Here is an 18,762-nt window from a genome sequence, read left to right as displayed (position 1 = left end):
AGGTGTTTCCTGTTAAGGATATTAACTCGGCTATAATATGTAATTCTACTAAAACTGACAGCAGCACGGAAAAAATAAGGCCCGGTTGAGATGTACCCTCCACTGCCTAGACTACTCTCAGGTCTCGTTTGAAGTCGCTGCAGGGAGGGAGGAAGGGAGGAATGTTTTTTGGGGGGGCGGGATCTTGTGACTCACCAGCAACTTCCTCAGTAGTAGGACAAAAGTAGCCGGCAAGCTGCATCCCTCTCTGCCGCAGAGGTTTATCAACAGTCAGAAGAAACACAAAAAGTAGCACAGTTGCGGGCGACACGTCGGAGGAGCGATCTGCGAACTGATCCCAGTCCTGATCTGAGCGAGAGCCTGCTGACACAGAGGAGGAGGCGGGTTACCACTTTGAAGTTGCAAAGGTGCCTCCAGACTTCAGAGACTCCTGGTAGGATTCAACTTTCTTTTAAAAATATATACAGATAGATAGTTATATACAGACTTTTCCCCTTCTTACTATCACGGTATTCCTTTTACTAAACAATGAATATACCTTTAAAACAGGAAATTACTTCGCTAAAGATGGATCATGGCAAAATAAAGTAACTTATACATACTGATTCTTGGTGAGGTATTCAGCTGAAAATACATTTCACAAAGAATCTCGAGTTTAAAGAACTTAAAGTGTTGTAATGACTAGTTGTGTCATTACTGTTTTATATTCAGTAAATTGATAATAAATAACAGCCTCTGATTGTGTCTCGTGGCAAAAGTTGACTCTTTGTGAAATGTATTTTCAGCTGAATAGTAATCAGCTTACTGAAATACTGATTATTATTAGTTGCGTTTCATGTGGTTGAACTGGTAGCACTGCACTTAGCTGCACAGTATGAGCTTCATGTATAATTTAACATCTTAAGATCACATTTACTCTGCACTTTTCATGTTGGGAATTGCAAGATAAGAGCAGGCTTGGGCTTGACATTATGACAAGTATTAATCCTTCACACCTTAGTCAAACACAGGGCCTGTGGATAAGCCTGCAAAGTAAAACCCAGAGACATGTCAGGGGGCCTGGATCTTTTCTGTCTGTCTATATGTTTTTCTCCTTTCTTTTCTTTTCTCCTTTCCTTTTCTTTGTTATTGTAAAACAGTATATGCATACATGCAAATGAGGCATAAAACAAATAATGTCCACTTAATGGAGAAACAGAGTGTGTGTTAGTTTGTGTGACCCACTGAACTGTGTCGAGGAAGGATTAAGAAGCAACTTTTGTACCACTGAAGCTCCCGGCTGAGCAACGTGTGAAGGCCTCACTGAGCAAAGTCCCTCGGGCTTAACTTGTCATTTCTCCAGCGGAACAAAGTGGGGTATGGCAGTGTGCGTCTGGGATGGGTGTGTCCGTACTGCAGCTTCGAGGTTTCTGTTGGGCGTGTATCGTGACATCATAATGCATAGTAGCAGTGTCATCCTTGTGGTGATTGTTTGGTGTTTCATCTGTTGTGTCATGCGGGTGCAGTGGGCATGTGGTGAGAGTAACGTGTTCACAAAGGGATAAAGTTTAATCCAAGGATTGAAGATGGAAATGGTGTTTATTTTTATTTCTACAGCGTAAGCAGATTACAGACACAAAGTATTGTGTTTTGTCTTGGGTATAGTTGGAAGGGCTTTCAGGGACATAACAACTGCTCTTGTGCTGACACTACATGTGATGCCAAGTTACAAACTGAAGATGCAAATTCAGTTTTTCCATTGTGCTAGGAGGATATTTATTACATTGCATTGCCTGTAACAGATCGTTAACATACAAAGATTTGGTCAAGTTAAACTCTAACCATGCTTTGAATCACTAGGGATCTCAGAAACACAGAAACTATTGTGCAGCACTGACATATGGTATTGTCACCATATAAAGTTGATATGGCACTTACAGTTGCATATTTGCATATCCAGCAGATAAGGAACAGCACAGGCTTTTGTTTAGAGCTCTGAAGCTGGCCAAACAGTGATTATAGCTGGGATATTGACTTTCCTTTCTTAGTTTTGTTCTCTCAACTAGTTCCTCTTTGTTAGTTTTGTCTGTCTGGAACTCAGCAAGTAGTATACAGTCACACTTTCCAGCTTTAGCTGGGAATAGGGTTTAATGAGAGCAGAGATACGCAGTGAGCATAATAAAGTTAGGATGAGGACACGAGAAATGAGAAAATAATGAGGCAAAAATGCTGATACTCTTTGCAAATGAAGGAACCTGCAGATCTGGGTGATGTCTTTGTGATGAGCAACTGCTTATGCATAGTCTCTTGATCCATTGTTAAAATTAAAATATTATTAGATTTAAAGTAAGGGCTTGACTCCTGAAACCCAGTGGTTCCTTAAACACATGTGTCATTGCGGCGCAGCTGAGGCCTAGGAGACAGAGGCAGTCCTCTACTAATTAGAAGGTCACTGGTTCAATCCCTGACTACTCTAGTCTGTATGCTGAAGTATCCTTGGGCAAGTTTTTGAGCCCTGGGTTTACCCCAGTGCATACATTGGTGTGTGAGTGTTGCTCATGATGGTTAGGCAAGGTGCTTATACATAAAGTAATGTGATGAAGGCTTGTAGTAGAAAGTGCTTCGAGTCCTCATTTAATGCAGAAAAATGCTAAATGAATTATTAAATAAGGTGTGTTTTAATGCAAAGACAACAAATGTTCAAATCAGCATTAGATCCAGCACCCTTGTTTTCTTTGTGTCACTACAGAATTGAAGGGATGTGCTCTTTTTGAACGCTCGTTGTGCTTTCACCATTGACAGGTTATGTTTGTTATTTTTACACAAATGCCTTGCCACAGTAACACGCAGAAGTAATACCCTAGCAACCAAAAGACAGTCATTCTGTCCCATTTAGCATCTGGGAAGCTTGCCTTGACAGAGCCCACGGGCTGTATAATGTATTTGTTTGCTTTTTTCCCTCTTCCTCTCTCCCTCTCTGTTTCATTGACCATGGTCACATTCTTCAGAGGTCTCAGTGTTTTCTAAAGGTTTCTCCCTGCATGGTGGTTGGACCATGGCCAGCTCTAAACTGTAGTGGGACTGCAGCTAAATGAATTGTCTGTAGCTAGTTTTATGTGTTGGCACCATTTGAAATAAGGCCAAGGATAATGATGGAGGAACTGGTGGTCAAGTGTTTGCAGGTGGTTTGAGAGCAGAATATAGATTTGTAAAGAAGTGGTTCGCCCCTGACATTTTGCATTGCATTTTTCCTGTCCCTCGGTGGTATATGTCAGAGGGCACGTTGGGCAGTTTCCACAACAAGTCATTGTGATATTTGATAAGTTTTATTTTGATTACTGCTTCAGCTTCTTTCAAAGTTAAGGCATGTGTGTCTTTCAAAAAGATAGTGGTGTCTTCCTAACCCTCACTTGCATGCTCCCGCGCTTTGGTCCTTTTTGTGTCTTGTTTTTCTTTTCAGTTAAAAATCTGAAATTTTGATTATCCCAGCACAGATATGAGACTGCATAACTTCTTTCCAGAATTAAAAAAAAAACAAACTCAGTCCAACCTGTAGCTGTTTCTACTGATTAAAAAATGTCTGTGTTACATGTGAGACCATATAAGGCAAAATGTAGTCCTTTCTGCTTTAGAGTTAATATATATATATATATATGTATATATATATATATATATATATATATATATATATATATATATATATATATATATATATATATATATATATATATATATATATATATCATGGCAGCACAAGAACAAGCTCTGAGTACAAGATCCATAGAGGCTGGGGTCTATCACACCAGGCAAGACCCCAGGTGCAGGCTGTGTAAAGATGCCCCAGAGACAATCCAGCACATAACAGCAGGGTGCAAGATGCTAGCAGGCAAGGCATACATGGAGCGCCATAACCAAGTGGCCGGCATAGTGTACAGGAACATCTGTGCCGAGTATAACCTGGAAGTCCCGAGGTCAAAATGGGAGATGCCCCCAAGGGTGGTGGAGAATGACCGAGCTAAGATCCTGTGGGACTTCCAGATGCAGACGGACAAAATGGTGGTGGCTAACCAACCGGACATAGTGGTGGTAGACAAACAGAAGAAGACGGCTGTAGTGATCGATGTAGCGGTTCGAATGACAGCAATATCAGGAAGAAGGAACACGAGAAGCTGGAGAAATACCAAGGGCTCAGAGAAGAGCTCGAGAGGATGTGGAGGGTGAAGGTGACGGTGGTCCCGTGGTAATCGGAGCACTAGGTGCGGTGACTCCCAAGCTAGGCGAGTGGCTCCAGCAGATCCCGGGAACAACATCGGAGATCTCTGTCCAGAAGAGCGCAGTCCTGGGAACAGCTAAGATACTGCGCAGGGACCCTCAAGCTCCCAGGCCTCTGGTAGAGGACCCGAGCTTGAAGGATAAACCGCCCGCAGGGGGCGTGCTGGGTTTTTTTTTTTTTTTTATATATATATATATATATATATATATATATATATATATATATATATATATATATATATATATATATATATATATATATATATATATATATATATATATATATATATATATATATATATACATGTATATATCTTTATATGTCTCCTCCACCGTTACTCACTTCCCTCTTCATTAGGATATGGGGGCGCGTGGCTGGCAGCATGAGTGTGTCTGCATTCCCTGAAAGGGGGGAAATGACCTCAGGCTTCCTGTGTGGGGAAGGCCAGGTGCTGTGCTGTTATTGTGAGGGTCGCAAGACTTCCTCCATGGACGCTTTGTTGGTAAATGTCTGAAACATGATCCCTTGAGCCAGGGCCCCTGTGGGAGGTAGTGCCCCCCTCGCCCCACCACCACCTCACAATTCATTCATCTTGCCTAACACGTGTGACTGCTCGTATTTCTCACTGCCACAGTGTTCAGTCCATATGAGATTTTATGTAAGGAGAAGTCAAACTTCATATAGGCTGCAAAGGCGTGTTAAAGGTAACTTACTCTGCGCTAATGGGGTAATTATGCTCCTTTAGGAGTGTAATTACGGGTCTATACCTAGCGCTTACAATACAGTACCTGCTGTCCTTAAAGGAAATACTGTTTTCAGAAGAAATACCAAATTGCGAGGACCGAATACTAGGTAACTTATAACTACACACCTACTAGTTTAATACAAGCTAATTATATGGCACGAAAGAGTGGTGCTTTGTTTTGCGTCACCCCGCCTTTCACCTTATCCATTCAAGTTTTCCACACGTGTCCTATAAATTTATTACACATTGAATTTATGGAAACCATTCGTAGCTTATCAGTGTTTCCTTTGCAGCCTTTCACATGAAACAGATGTTGTTTGGGTGCAGAAATCCTGTCGATTCAATGCTTCGTCATCACATTCAGTTGTGCGCTGAAGAAATGTGTTAGTCACTCATGACTCTTTCCCTGCGCCCTCACCTAAAGGGAAGAGAGTAGGGTCATGTGCCAACAGATGTACAGGACTCGATAAAAGGAATGTCATGTAAAAGCTACGGCCGTTACAAAGCCTTCCATCATCTGTGTAACCTGACTTGTTCCTGAGAGCAGGATCCCAGAAAAAAACTGTCGTTAGTTTCTTGGAACTCCTTCAAGTCTGCTGTGTGTTGACTGAAACTTTGCCAAAAGGTGTGAAGATCTTTGAATTGCATAATGCAGTTGGTTGCTTAAAAAATTGGCACCCATAAATGATGCTGTCCTGGGAAAGTAGTAGATTTCAACAACGAGAAAGAATAGTTGCAAGTCCCATCAAGAAAAGGGAGAAGGGAGGACTGGGAAGAAAGCTCAAATTCAAAGTCTATGGACAAATTGCAGGGCTTTTATATAACTGGTAATAAGATGTGTGTTATAAATTCATATAACTAATGGTTATGTTGGGCTGTGGCTAAATCATAGGATAACCTATGGTTAATGGAAGTACTTGAGGAGAGGAATGTTGAGTGAGGAGAATTTCTCCAAGATCCAAGGTAATAAGATGTTATTCCATCCTCATATGTCTGCTAGGAGAGATGAAAAAATAAAGAACCAGTGCTTACACTTCAGATTGTAACACCACACTTTTTACATGTGGAATAACAGAGAGAGATTCTTCTGGATAATATCACGAGGGACTCACTGAGTTGAAATGATCATGACTTCTGTCACAAGTAGATGACTCTCAAGTTTGTGTGCCTGTTACTTATAGATCCCTGATCCTGATCCTACCACTAAAATACTTTGTAGGTTACTACATGTACGTTAATCTAACAGCGATCATCAACCTTCCTAGAGCTGATTTATTTTTTTAAGGGGTACAACAATGCTTATCATCCTTTCCATTGGATGGTCTTGTACATTGGCTTAATTAGGTAATAATTTGAGAGCATGTGGCAAACAGTCCTTAACCACGCAGTGATGCACAGCAGGCAACAAACACAGCAACAGTGCCTGCAGCTTAAAATGCCACCTTTCAAAACACTGCAACCCCCAGAAAGAATGGGCTGTTAGCAAAGAATTTCTCCTAAACAACATACTAACAGGCCTCTGTTCTCATAACAGATGTCTTGGAAAGGTAATTAAAGCTTGGCTCTGTATACCTGCACTGTTTGTTCCACCACAGCACTACTGTATCTCACCTTTACCCCATGCTGCGGTGGTAGTTGTGTCTTTATTTGGCTGTAACTTCACTTTGCCGCAATGCCAACTGCGCTGGTGTTGATTGCTTCCCAAATACTTTATAGGGTTGGCTCTCACATCTGCACAGAATGAACCCAGACTGTGACATCACAACAGAGGAAGTGCCGTCAATCGAGTTTGGGTGTGAAGCAAGCTGTTTAGCATGTGCACATTTTTATTTGAATGCTCACAAATGTTTGCTGTGTTGCACAACTGTCTCCAAGGAATGAACCCCAGGGAGTTTACACGATGTCCTGTGTGAAAAGCTGGTACATGTTCAGAAGTGAATTATCTTGTCTCTGATAAATACAACTCTGTTTATTTGGAGTGAAGCTGTAAGAGAGCACGTTCCCCTTGCTTAACATAAACACTGTAAAAATGCCTGCTCTGCATGATGAAACTAGCAAATGATGAAGAATGTGATTCTTTAGCCAGAATATCTCGCTCCATCTTCGTAGTTCTTTTTTGCCTTTTGCGCGCACGTATTGCAGGCACACATACATACTTTTCTACCATCTCACTTTCATCTCTATGGGTCTGTGGCAGAGACAATAGTCTCTACAGAGAAAACAAGCTGAGACAAGCCAGACTCGCTGCATACACAGAGGTGTGGATTTATGTCAGTCTATAAATTGTGCTGTATATGACAGTTGTGCCCTTTTCGAAATACACAGAGGAGAGCGCGTTCACCACTGCTTGTGTAGCATTTGGTACTAATTGTAAACCTGTCAAAGTTGCATTGAATAGGTGTACGAAGAGGGCAGGATATTTTTTGGCCTCCCTTGCTTCCCTGTCTTCTCTCACCTTCACTGGATACTGACTGGCCCTCATTCAGTGCGTTGGAGGAGCCATAAATGGCAGAAAGTGGCCGTTGTCTGGCTATAAAAGGACGTTAGCTTCTCTGTGAGAACACGACGGTGATGTACGACTAAAACGACTAACAGAGAACTGGGAAGGGATTTTGTGGCTTCTTTGGTTGAAGTGAAAAGCGAGAATGAAAGGATGAGATGGCTAGGAGAGGTGAGCGCACGCATTTATCAAAGGACTGTTACAGAAAGGTGTAATCAAAGGCAAACGTACATCCCTACTGTTTATAGTACACTCTGTGCACCACCTCTCCGTCTTGGAGAAATTTCTATTATTAATTTGCAATAATTTCAACAACTATTTACTCTTATTTCAAAAATGCAAACAAGCAAAAGAACACGTTGTGCATCCAGCGATGCGTCTGGCATCATCTCTCAACTATGAAACTCCTTAAAAGTGATGCAGTGTAATCTTAAAAATGAAATACTGCTTTGTTTGAAAGTGTGTTCACAACCAGCCGATCACATTCAGCTCAGGATGTTTTTAGTACTTTCAGCACAACTCCTAATGATTCAAACTTTTCCAGCACCCCAGAATTATGTGGGCGTTGTTTTACTTTTGTTTTAGCGTAATCACCTGGCATTGAAAACCATCATTGGCTCTGTAGCAATACTCTGTAGCAATTCCAAACCTTTTTGTCTTTTACCAAGGACAGAAAGTCCACGCATGCAACACCGAGCACGGAGCCTTTCACTGTTTTTGAATATGAAGGGAAACTGTGCAGAGAATTTCAGACACTTAAACTTAAATATTGCGTAAGTTTACATGCATTTCATATATATTTTCTGATTATTTGTTTAATATTATGTATCGGATGTATGTTGGGCTGTGATGCAATTATTCTTGGATATAGTTGTCTGCACAGTTCAAAAAATTATATTTAAAAACAAATCTAAAGCCAAGATGTCGTCATATGATGACTATGTCTCTGCCACAGCTGGAAAAACATAAAAGGGCACACAAAATAGGCCTTTTTGCAGACCATGTGGTACATCAATACACATATGGCTAAATGAACTTGAAGAATAGTACCTTGGAGTGCTTTTGCAGCAATTCAGTTTCGTTTGATGGGGAAAAATTATAAATGTCTGGACGTCATTGTTGCAGCCTTAATGAAGTGTATTTTTGTGTTTTTGGAAATGTCTTCTTTTTGTGCCACTCAAAGCATTTTATCTTTTGGAACATAACATTCCCCCAACTCACAAGAAGCCCTCAGTAAGAAAGGGATTTCACTTCTTGCAGGTAACCGTATAGTGTCTAAGTTGTCTTATCTGAGCATTATAAGAGTCACTGTGTAGTTTTCTGCCCTTATGCGTAGAAATAAAGCTGTCTCTGTGATGTTGTAGAAATTATGTGACAGATACAGACCCCCCATTACAACTAGCAGCTTGATGTATTGTATATGGCCTGGGCAGTGAGCCAAACCACCTACAGAGATGGTTTTTGAGCGCATTAGTGGCAGCACAGTACAAATATAACATGTCTCCAACAAAATGTGACATCCTGGTTTTAAAAAATTTTTTAAAAAAGTTAGGATGCTGATGTGCAATAATTTGCAAATCATTTAAAACCCATATTTAGCTGAAAATAGAATATAGGCAAGTCAGATTTTGAAGGTGAAATATTCTACTCTGTGTTTAAAATTATATTCGATAATAACTACCAGCAACGCATGTGAGCATAAAGATTCTACATAAATGGATATAAACTTTTCTGACGCTGTGCTCACATATAATGCACAAGAACTAATTCGGTTTTATTTATATACAGCCATTTCACCACAACAATTATCTCAAGGCACCTTTATATAGTAAAGTAAAGACACTAGAAGGTAAGGTTAAGGTATTGCCTTCTTCCATCGTACTAAACGCCCCTCAGAACGAGACAGTGTTCCTTATTCATACTATATTCTGCAGTCCTCTCAGAAGCCTGGCAAAAAACACTAAGTTGTTTTCCTACTTGTCCTAAGGTCCACCATACGTTTGCAATTCTGTCAGTACTTTAATGGACCTAAACATTCAGCTTCAAACAGAACCACATCCAGTGTTGGCAATGGAAATTAGATCAATGGGTAAAATGCAGGCCAGACGGTGAGCAAAGCAAAGCAGAGGGCCAATGACACAAGCGCCATGACTTCACTGTGGAAGTATTCAACCCCCCTTAAAAAACCCCATCCCTCATCGCATCGCACGCTTTCTCAACACTGGTGAGTGGAAACTGTTTAAGGTTTAATGATTGCTGAAGAAAAAAGGAGGAAAAAGTGTCCTATAGTATCAGAAGACTTGCATGATCAAGCTCATTTGAGACACTGCGTGTTTCCAAGATCAGGCATTGGATTATCTCAGTGTCTCTGCACAGCACTTTGTGCCATGTAGCTTTTAACCTTTATCTACTGCTAGTCTAATAGTGAAGGTGGATCCATGTATCCTGATAATTTACACTTAGCATGACTTACATTTACACTTTACTTGATCGATGAAGAGGCTGTGAAACCAGGATGCAATCCTTGTGGCTTTAGCTAACTCCTCACTTTGTCTGTTTTGTGTTCAGCACAGTTCCCAAATCATTCTTCTATATAGGAAAGAGAAGCAGGACAAAAGCTGAATAAGGTCAGACGAGAGTCGGGTAGGAGCTCTGGTTAATAGATTGAAAGAGATAGACAGGTCTTCTTCGGAAGCAACATAATTCAGCAATGCTATCAGTGTTTACCAAAGCACCTGTTTTCACATCTCGCCTCTCCATTTAACAACTGCAGCTGGGTCTTTGCATTTTATCACCGATAATGAATTAGGTGGGGAAGATGAATGGTGTTTTGCATGGCTGCATGATAAAGAGATCCCAGTGTGTGACACTCTAAGATAAGGACCTGACGGATTGCAGCTCTCTTCTGGCAAAGTCAAGAAACAAGCTTGGATTTCTGAACTTGCGGCTCATCTCGGGGACTTAAAACAATCTCAGATAAATCTACTGGGATGTATTGTGTATCACAGGGACTGCTGTTTTTTGATACTAGTGCTAATCACTTTTAGGTGACTACATGCTTACATCTACTACTATCACTCCACCTCTCCCTGGTTATTCTGCTATGGTTTGTTTCTTTTTTTACTTCTACGGCCTTTCCTAGGTCACTACACAAATAAATGAATGCACTTGTGCAATTGTGGCCCTGTGAGTGGATGCAAGAGCTCAAAACATGAATGATCAGAACTAGTAAGGGACAAAAGACGTATAGTCTGAAGCTTTGTTCGATGGCAGCAGTGAAAAGGGGGAAAGGGGAAAGGGGTAGGTGTGGGAGCAACTGAGGGGCGTGGGGAGGTAAGGGTGGATGCATGTCAGCGTGATTTATGGACACCTTTTGAAGTGAGCTCATTGCAGCCACAGAGCCTACCTGCTGCATTTCAGAGCCGAGACATTCTCCTAGCAGTCAGGCGAGGGGGATGTATGACCTCTAGGTCACTAACCTCTACTAGTGCACCGCTCACATATACACTTCCTGGTTTTGTAGCCAATCATCATGTGTTTTGTTGTTTCTTTTTTTCCAGAAAGCATACATGCACTGCCAAAACATCAGGTAGTCACATGACTTGGCCCAGAGTAACCTATTTAAAGGTTAAAACAGGGAGACTGACAAAGAGGAAAAGGAGGCGGCTGATCTCCGGATCATAAAAAGTGGGTCACAGGAGATATGTTCCTACACAGTCCTTTCTTCTTTTTTTTGCATCAGTATGCAGAAATATAAATGGAAATTTATACAATCTCAAGTTGAGTCTGAATGGAAACTGATTTTTATCATCCCTTGCACTTTAAATCTCACTCTACGGTAGTCTCACCAACAATGACATCATTGTTTGACTAAGTAAGGCGTCCATCTTCTGAACTGCTGGTGAAGGTTCGAGTGTAAGAGGGGGCGCCTGATCGTCAGCCTGGTGTGAATTCATCAACTACTCAACATGTTTAGATTGTTGTTACCAAGATCTTCCCACTGTGTTTGAAACTCATTTCCTTAATGCATTAGACTGCTTGACCCTATCAGCTTCATTTATGTGAGCAGAAAAGCTGGGGATCATAAATATGAGAGATAATTACACCCAACAGGAAGTCCCCACAAAGAAAGTTAAACAAACGGTGGGTGTGTGTATGCAGCTGCTCATTGCACTCTTCATGCCACTTATTGCCCCCTGTTTTGGTTGCAGTGTTTCTTTTTTGTTTGATCTCTCTACGCTCTACCCTCAGCTTTGTGTGTGCTTGCATTAGGTGTGTGTAAAAACGTCCGCAAATTGCTGCAGGTGTATCTGTGACATTGCCCTTCCGCGGGACTGTTTCACTGTGTTTAGACATAATACATCTGTTTTTCATTGTGACTGTGTGTTTGCAAAATGTATGTGAACATCTTTCTGAGAAGTCCCAGAGATGTCTGTGTTTGGGGTAACAGGAAGAAGCAGTGTGTGTGTGCATACTGTCTTGGACTTCTCATTGTTATCCACCGCATGTGGGTGAAAGCGGTCATCGGCCAGTAGGAAATGAACCTTGGTATGTTTCTCAGACTGAATAGCAGAGTAAAGGAAGTGGACATCATGTGTTTTTTTTTTGGTCTTTTTTTATGACCGGGAAACACGACGCTTGCGTTACAGGCTTCACTCTTGAAATAGTGAGGAAGTCCAGAATCGCCTTTTCAGGATAGCATAACACATCAGTTTTCACATTGCACCAGCATTCCTAATAAAACGTTGGGTTGTGCCCTCAGGCAGAAGTGAGCAGGATGAAATGAGAGCTAAACGTCACTGCCAAGAGGTTTATGGTGCTAGGGAATGAGGGCACTGTTTACTTGTTGCCATGGAAATGTGTCTGAGAAGGGAAAGAATGGCAACATGTACTGGAAATGACTTCTAAGCTAATCATCCCAGTCAGTTCACAATTGGCATTTTACCCTTATTTTCTTATCCAGTGAATTGCTTTTTTTTTGTTTTGTTTAAATAAACCTATCTTTTCAGGGTAACAGTGTCAAAGGGGGAGAGAGGTGAGTGTTTTGGTCTGCTGTGGTTATGAAGCACAATTTGTGCAGCTGTTGTCAGGAACGTAGATTCCTCTCACCCCTTATAATGCATAAAACCCCTGGCGCTCAGTGAATGAAAACATCCACCTGCTTATTACAAAATGCTGAATATTCATGTCTGGGGATATTTGGATGAATGTTTTATCAGAGAAATAATAAAAAGCTCCCTTGCCTTCATATTAACCTCAGGGTCAGGTGCCATCACTGCAGCCACGAGCCGCAAGTCTAAATGAGTTACAAATAATTGCTTGCACTTGTGAGTGTATACTCAACAGTTGTGTGTGGCATGCTCAGATTGCTGAGTGTGCGGGCTGTGAAACTCTAGCCTGGTTCCTTGATGTCCTGGCTAGTTATGCTGACTCAGCAACATTAGGAGACCACCTGGGAATGACCAAGAGTCTGAAGGAGCCATTTTGTGTCTTTTGGTTCACAGTTAGCCTCAGGGCTGGTTTCCCAGCCATAAAGTAAGTATAGTTTTACACTACAAACTTTTATCGATGGAGATGTTAATAGATTTATTTGCTTTTTGTTTTGTTTTGCTTTGTTTTTTAGTCTGGGACTAGGCTTAATCCTCGTCTGGGAAACTGCCTATAAATTTCAGTGCCCCCGTGTGACTAATAGCCACAAAATCAGTGTCTAAGCAGTGTCTAAGGAGCAGAGGCCTGAACATGTTTAAGTTTCCCACCTCTTTGGTCATGCTTCTCAAGTATACTTTAAGTTTAGACATAAAATACAAGTGCATAGTTAATTAATTGTGTTAGCAGGTATGTGAAACATTGCTGACTCACATTATAGGCAGGATTAAGTGGATTTGTGCATGTGTGTGAGTTACCCCCCAAACATTAAGACTTGATTTTAGGATTGACGTTAGAATGACATGACAGTTTGACTGGGCAGTGTCCTCTCAGAGACACAAGTACAAATGCATGTGTGTTTGTGTGTTAACTAATGACAGATTCAGTCTCTATGCTACATTACAATGCATCAATCCGTGGCCCTTTCAGACAGGTCTCTAAAGGAACTCTAAAAAAGTATAAGAATGACTGCTCCTGTTGTTTTCACTCTGGTGCTCTGTAAGCACCAGAGTGAAAACAGCCTTTCCTAACAAGGTCAAAAGCTGTATAACACAGATTTAAGTACAACAATAAAGACATAGCCATAGCAAATAGAAAAGAAAAGGAGAAATGTCCATGACTCCATCACAAGTTATTTTTTATTATATCACAAAGCATGGATAACAAAGTCAAAGCATTTCCAAACCACTGTGTAATTAGATTTCTCTTCCCAAAATGCCATAAACAGGTCAAAAGTGCCTGCCTCAAATACAAAGTAGGACCTGTGTAAAACAAGGGGGAAAAAAGGACTTTGTGCAGTTTATTTAGGTTAAAACTCACAAAAACTCTTGCATGGAGTATGATACTCTTAACTTTATTAAGGGATTAATGGGGAAAAGTTCAGAAATGTTGTGCAATTGGTTTAGCTTAACGGGTCTTTACTGAATCTGACTGTTCATGGAGCAAAGGCACAAAGAGACAGACAAAAATATATATCGTTTGTTTTCCCATTGAAGATATTGTATCAGAAGGGCTCTTTCCCTCCCCCCTCTGAAGCTTGGTCTTGTGAAAACATCCTCTCCTGGGGCTTGCAAACCAGTAAATGAATCACCCAGCTTGCAAGTGGAAGTACCCTGACCTCACTAAGCATACTTCTGTCCTTAGATCTGAATGAAGACTAGGGTGGCCACACTGAATACATGAGTAAAGAAGGGCTCTTAAAAATGGGAATACATTCATTCAAATGTTATGCACAGCATTACAAAGCAGGTGACTGAAATGGTTCTCGACTAAACTGTGAAGGATTCAGATTTCAAAGGGATTCCCTATACTGTGGATCATGGGGTTGGGGATGACGGGGAGGATGTGAAGATAGCAGGACAGTGACTTTCCATGTTTGTGCACAAATCTGCCTTGGGAAACTTTGGAGAACCAGGTTCTTGGTATTAAACTCTGTGTTTCTTTAAAGAGAGACATGGTCGTATAAATCCTCTCTGAAAGCTATATAGAAGGCTTAGAACATCTCTTTTCATTTTAATTATTCACCTCAAAGCAGGAGTAAGACTTTGAGAAAATGGAACTTTTATCTTGAGATCTTTCAGCACCTTTATTGGCTTGTCTTTGTTGTTTGCCTTTGTTTTCTGCAGGCATCAACTTTTTGAATCGTTTGTTGTGAATTGGCTGTTTATCACACATTCTTTTCAACGCCATTGTTTCTGAATTCCTTACTTTCCTCTCCTCACTCCGCACTGTTTTCCACCTTTAAATATATTCAAAGATTAACTACAGAGCAGACTGTCAAGTTTTAGGGGGTTTTTTTTAACCTTTCTTGCCAGCTTTTAAAATTTTTTGTCTTTGTCCTCACTCCCATTCTAGTTTTCCCCATGCCATCTAAACATTTGCCAGCAAATACCAGCACAGAGAAATAAAAAAAAGTAAAAACGCCGCTTTTCCTGCATTCTCAAGGCAGTGATTCTCCAAAACCTCCACTGGCACACAGGAGTTAACTGCATAGTTCCTCCAATGCAAACCAGATGTGAGGCACTAATGTATGGCAGCATTTTTTTTTTCTTCAAAGGAAGACAAATGTAGGCCAAAAATGTAGCCTTTTGACCATCTGCACACAGTGGTACAAAAATACATTCAGATTCAGTTCACTTCCAAGCTTTCCCTCATGGTGGTTGGGACAGCACTGTATGATTTAAAGTAATTGTAATGTTATTGTTTGGTGTTGGTGGAGTATTGTGGAACACTCGGATTGAGATCGGCTTCTGGAAACGGAGCGGTGACGTGTGACAATTGCATTTTCAGCTGGGTTCTTCTTCACAGAGTTTTGTGATCCGTGCACACATGGAGGCCCTCTAGCTAACACGTCCTCAACTCTCAGTTGGGCCAAGTGACTGTCAGACTGTGAAAAATTTATGTTTTAAGTATAGCTAAATTAACGTCAGTGCAGTATGTGCGGGGCTTTTGTTTATCTTTTGTACACACATAAATCATTGTGTCAGATCCTTTTAATGAAGGACTCCAGAAGGTTTGAGATACAGTTCTTTCAAGCCAGCTGATATTCACTTGTAGCTTTTCCCTAATACCGCTGTGTGCACAACACAACAGACTGAAGGCTAATATTAAAAGACATCAAGTCATATCCCCACAGTTGCATGGTCATTAAAAGCTGCCAAGAATGGACAAATTACAAAGGCCATGGTGACATTTGCTGCTGCAGGTACTCATTTTCTTCCTTTATGTTTATGATGTTGGCTTTAACTTGAGCCTTCTGTTGCCTCCCACTCCACACCAGGCGGTGTTTAAATGCTCAGAGACAATAACAGGTTAGCCTTCCAGTGTCTGGTCCTGCAGCCTGTGCTCTGTTGTCAAGTCTGACCCATGCTTCCACAGAAGAGCAGTCTCAGGTGACCTCACACCAAACCTTGTCTACGTCTCTCTGCCCTGCCACATCTTTCTCAACAATGTTGTTGAAAGAAACTCAGCAGAAGAAAGTGTCTCTGTGTACCTTTATATTCAGCTGCTCATCTAATGTACTGAGAATGTGGGTGGCCCAAGGTTTCCTCTAATGAAAGACGGAGAGTGCAAAAATGACAACAGATCTAGTGGAGCCACTGGTTATCTACCAATAGCATCTTAACAGTGGCTGGGTGCCGACCCCATCAAATAAACTCTGATGACTGCAGAGTTTATTGCAGAGATTGCAGTTTGGATTTCTTGCTAAGAGTCTGTATAACAGCTACACTAAACAGCGGCATATTTGACTAAACTGTCAGTTCATTGTGGTGGATTTTTTTGCTACTTTTAAGTAAGCAAAGTTGTTGCTTAACACTAGAATTAAAGTGTTTTTTTGTATTTCCAAAACCAGCACTTGTATGCTTGTTTAAATAAGCACATCTGTCTTTGAATAGAGCTGCAGCATTATCTCTCATTCATGAGCAATTTCCTTCTCTTCCTGTGATAAGACTCAGTGTGTCCTTTTGATTGCTGGACTTTATTTATCTGATCTAGTGAAAGCCAACAGGAACAGCGCACCAAACAACTGACTAATTTAGCAAATACATATCAATGTCCAACTCTGTTTTTGTTTTATTACGACCTAAATATTTCTGACCACTTTCAATGATCCTCACAAAAACAGCCATACTGATGGGATTTAGTTTGTTGAGTGACTTGTGGATTTGAAACATTTTCCCAGAAGGTCTAGTTGCGAGTCACTTGAAAAGAAAACATGAACGCAGTTCTTGTGACATTGTGTCATAAACCTAAGCTCTGAACCATTAAAAGAAATCTTCATTGTGCAATTCATGCTTTGACTGCATTAGTCACCATAATGAAATTCTTCCTTGGTTATGAGGAACTGGAATGAATCAACTCATCTCCATCAGGCTCTTTTTATATAGCCACTGGATGGAGACACAATTGTTTTTGCAAGTGTTTTTCTTGCTAATGTGCTTTATTTTTGATATGCTCAACAAGGCTCTAAAATGATATACTGAAATTTCTCCTATCTCAAAGCCAGAAAAGGCTTACTGTCTTTGGAAGATGTCCAGGCAGCAGACAGGACACAATGTGATCATATGTGTTTATCCAAATGCAGCTGTTTCACTTTTTCTCTAATTTTTTGTAAGACTTTTGTAAGACAACATGCATTTTGCTTTTTATCTCACATTCTTTGCTCATTATCTGTTTTTGGGCTTCATTTCATTTCCACTTCATCACTATCTCTGGAACCTTTATAGACGGAAGCTGTCGTGTACTACTTGAAGGTGACCCGCACAAAACACACTCCTTCATCTAGTTTGTGAGTCTTTTTACTCCCGAAAGATTCAGTCAGTTAAAGTGATTGAGTGGCTTTTGTTGCTACTACTTTTTCAAAGTAAATCAGGCTTTACCCTCCACAGTAAAATCCACACGTTTTAAGTATCCACTTGGATTTAAAAGCACACATGTCACAAAGGACGTATAAACACAGACCTATAATAACAAACAGCAGTTGCTCTTATGCTTAAATGGCTTCTTCTTAACTACTTTATTGCATGCACGCCTCATATTACAATGTAACCACAACTTTTGTGTAATTTCCACCTTAGAATTAAACAGAACAATTTTAAAATCTGCTCCCAAGGTGTCACTGCTGTGTCACAGCCGTGATGCTATTTCCAGTTGTCATGCTGTCTTATCTTGGTCCAACCAGTCGCACTGCTTCCGCACTGGCACTTTTATTAATGTTTGATATGTGACATTTCCCCATTAACTGTTTAGTAAAATAGTCATAAAATGTGTTTTTCTCATTCTTGTTGCTGAAAAATGATTCAATAGTTTCTCTGTTAATGTGGAGTATATGTATATATATTTACATATATAAATATGTAATTCAAATGGGCTTTATTTAACTGTAGGACTGTTTATTACAGCTCATACACAGCCATCTGCTTTCTATGGTCTAGATGATTTCTTTCCCCAGTTGGTGTAGCATGATGTCAGGAGATATTTTACAAACATGTTCTCCAGATAAGCTGCAGAGGACAAGGGACAGATTTGGCACATTTGTTCCCAGCAGGCTGTGCGACTGTTCATTTGGAATTAACCAGAGCGTATGCAAAGTTTGGGCTGGGGATTAACAGGCCTGCCTGTGGGACTGGACAGGGTGTTTGCTAGCTCTTCAGTGACCAACCATGACTATGTTGCTCAGCAACAGGATACAGTCTGCATGCTCTGGTTGGTCTGGTTGCTTTGTGGTGTCTCACAACTGACCCTGAACTTGACCTCCTGATGCCAATCATGGATGGCTGTAATGAGAATGTGGCCTTGGCATTGTTCTGCTATCTTATAAACTGATATACGAAAACAAGTCTGAAGGTCTGTTTGTAGCAAGTTTAAACACAACTATAATTCTATAGTTGCATGGGATGTTACTGAGTGTTTTGGCATGTGGTTGGAGCAATTATTGTAAATTCATCCTTGGGATAGTAAGAATTTACAATTAATTTTTCAGAAATATATTAGATTTACATTTTTTGGTGAAACTGAGAGTTTGGTTTGTAATGGTACTAGAAACTAAGGGCAAAGAGGTGTACAAAACATTCAAGACCCTTTTGTCTCAAATGTTTTTGAGACAGTTTAAAGATGACA

General features: G+C 40.6%; 1 protein-coding gene across 1 annotated transcript in view; it reads left to right on the top strand.

The window, feature by feature from the left end:
• Positions 1-202: 202 nt before the first annotated feature.
• The window catches only part of fhl3a (four and a half LIM domains 3a), a 28,267-nt gene continuing 9,707 nt past the window's right edge, over positions 203-18,762 (top strand). The window contains exon 1 of the mRNA XM_031740686.2: positions 203-433. The gene's annotated coding sequence lies outside the window, so the exon portion shown is untranslated. The remainder of the gene's footprint in view (positions 434-18,762) is intronic.

The sequence above is a fragment of the Oreochromis aureus genome, linkage group 11, assembly GCF_013358895.1.
Source record: "Oreochromis aureus strain Israel breed Guangdong linkage group 11, ZZ_aureus, whole genome shotgun sequence".
Taxonomy (NCBI): domain Eukaryota; kingdom Metazoa; phylum Chordata; class Actinopteri; order Cichliformes; family Cichlidae; genus Oreochromis; species Oreochromis aureus.
This window is presented reverse-complemented; position numbering and strand designations above follow the sequence as displayed.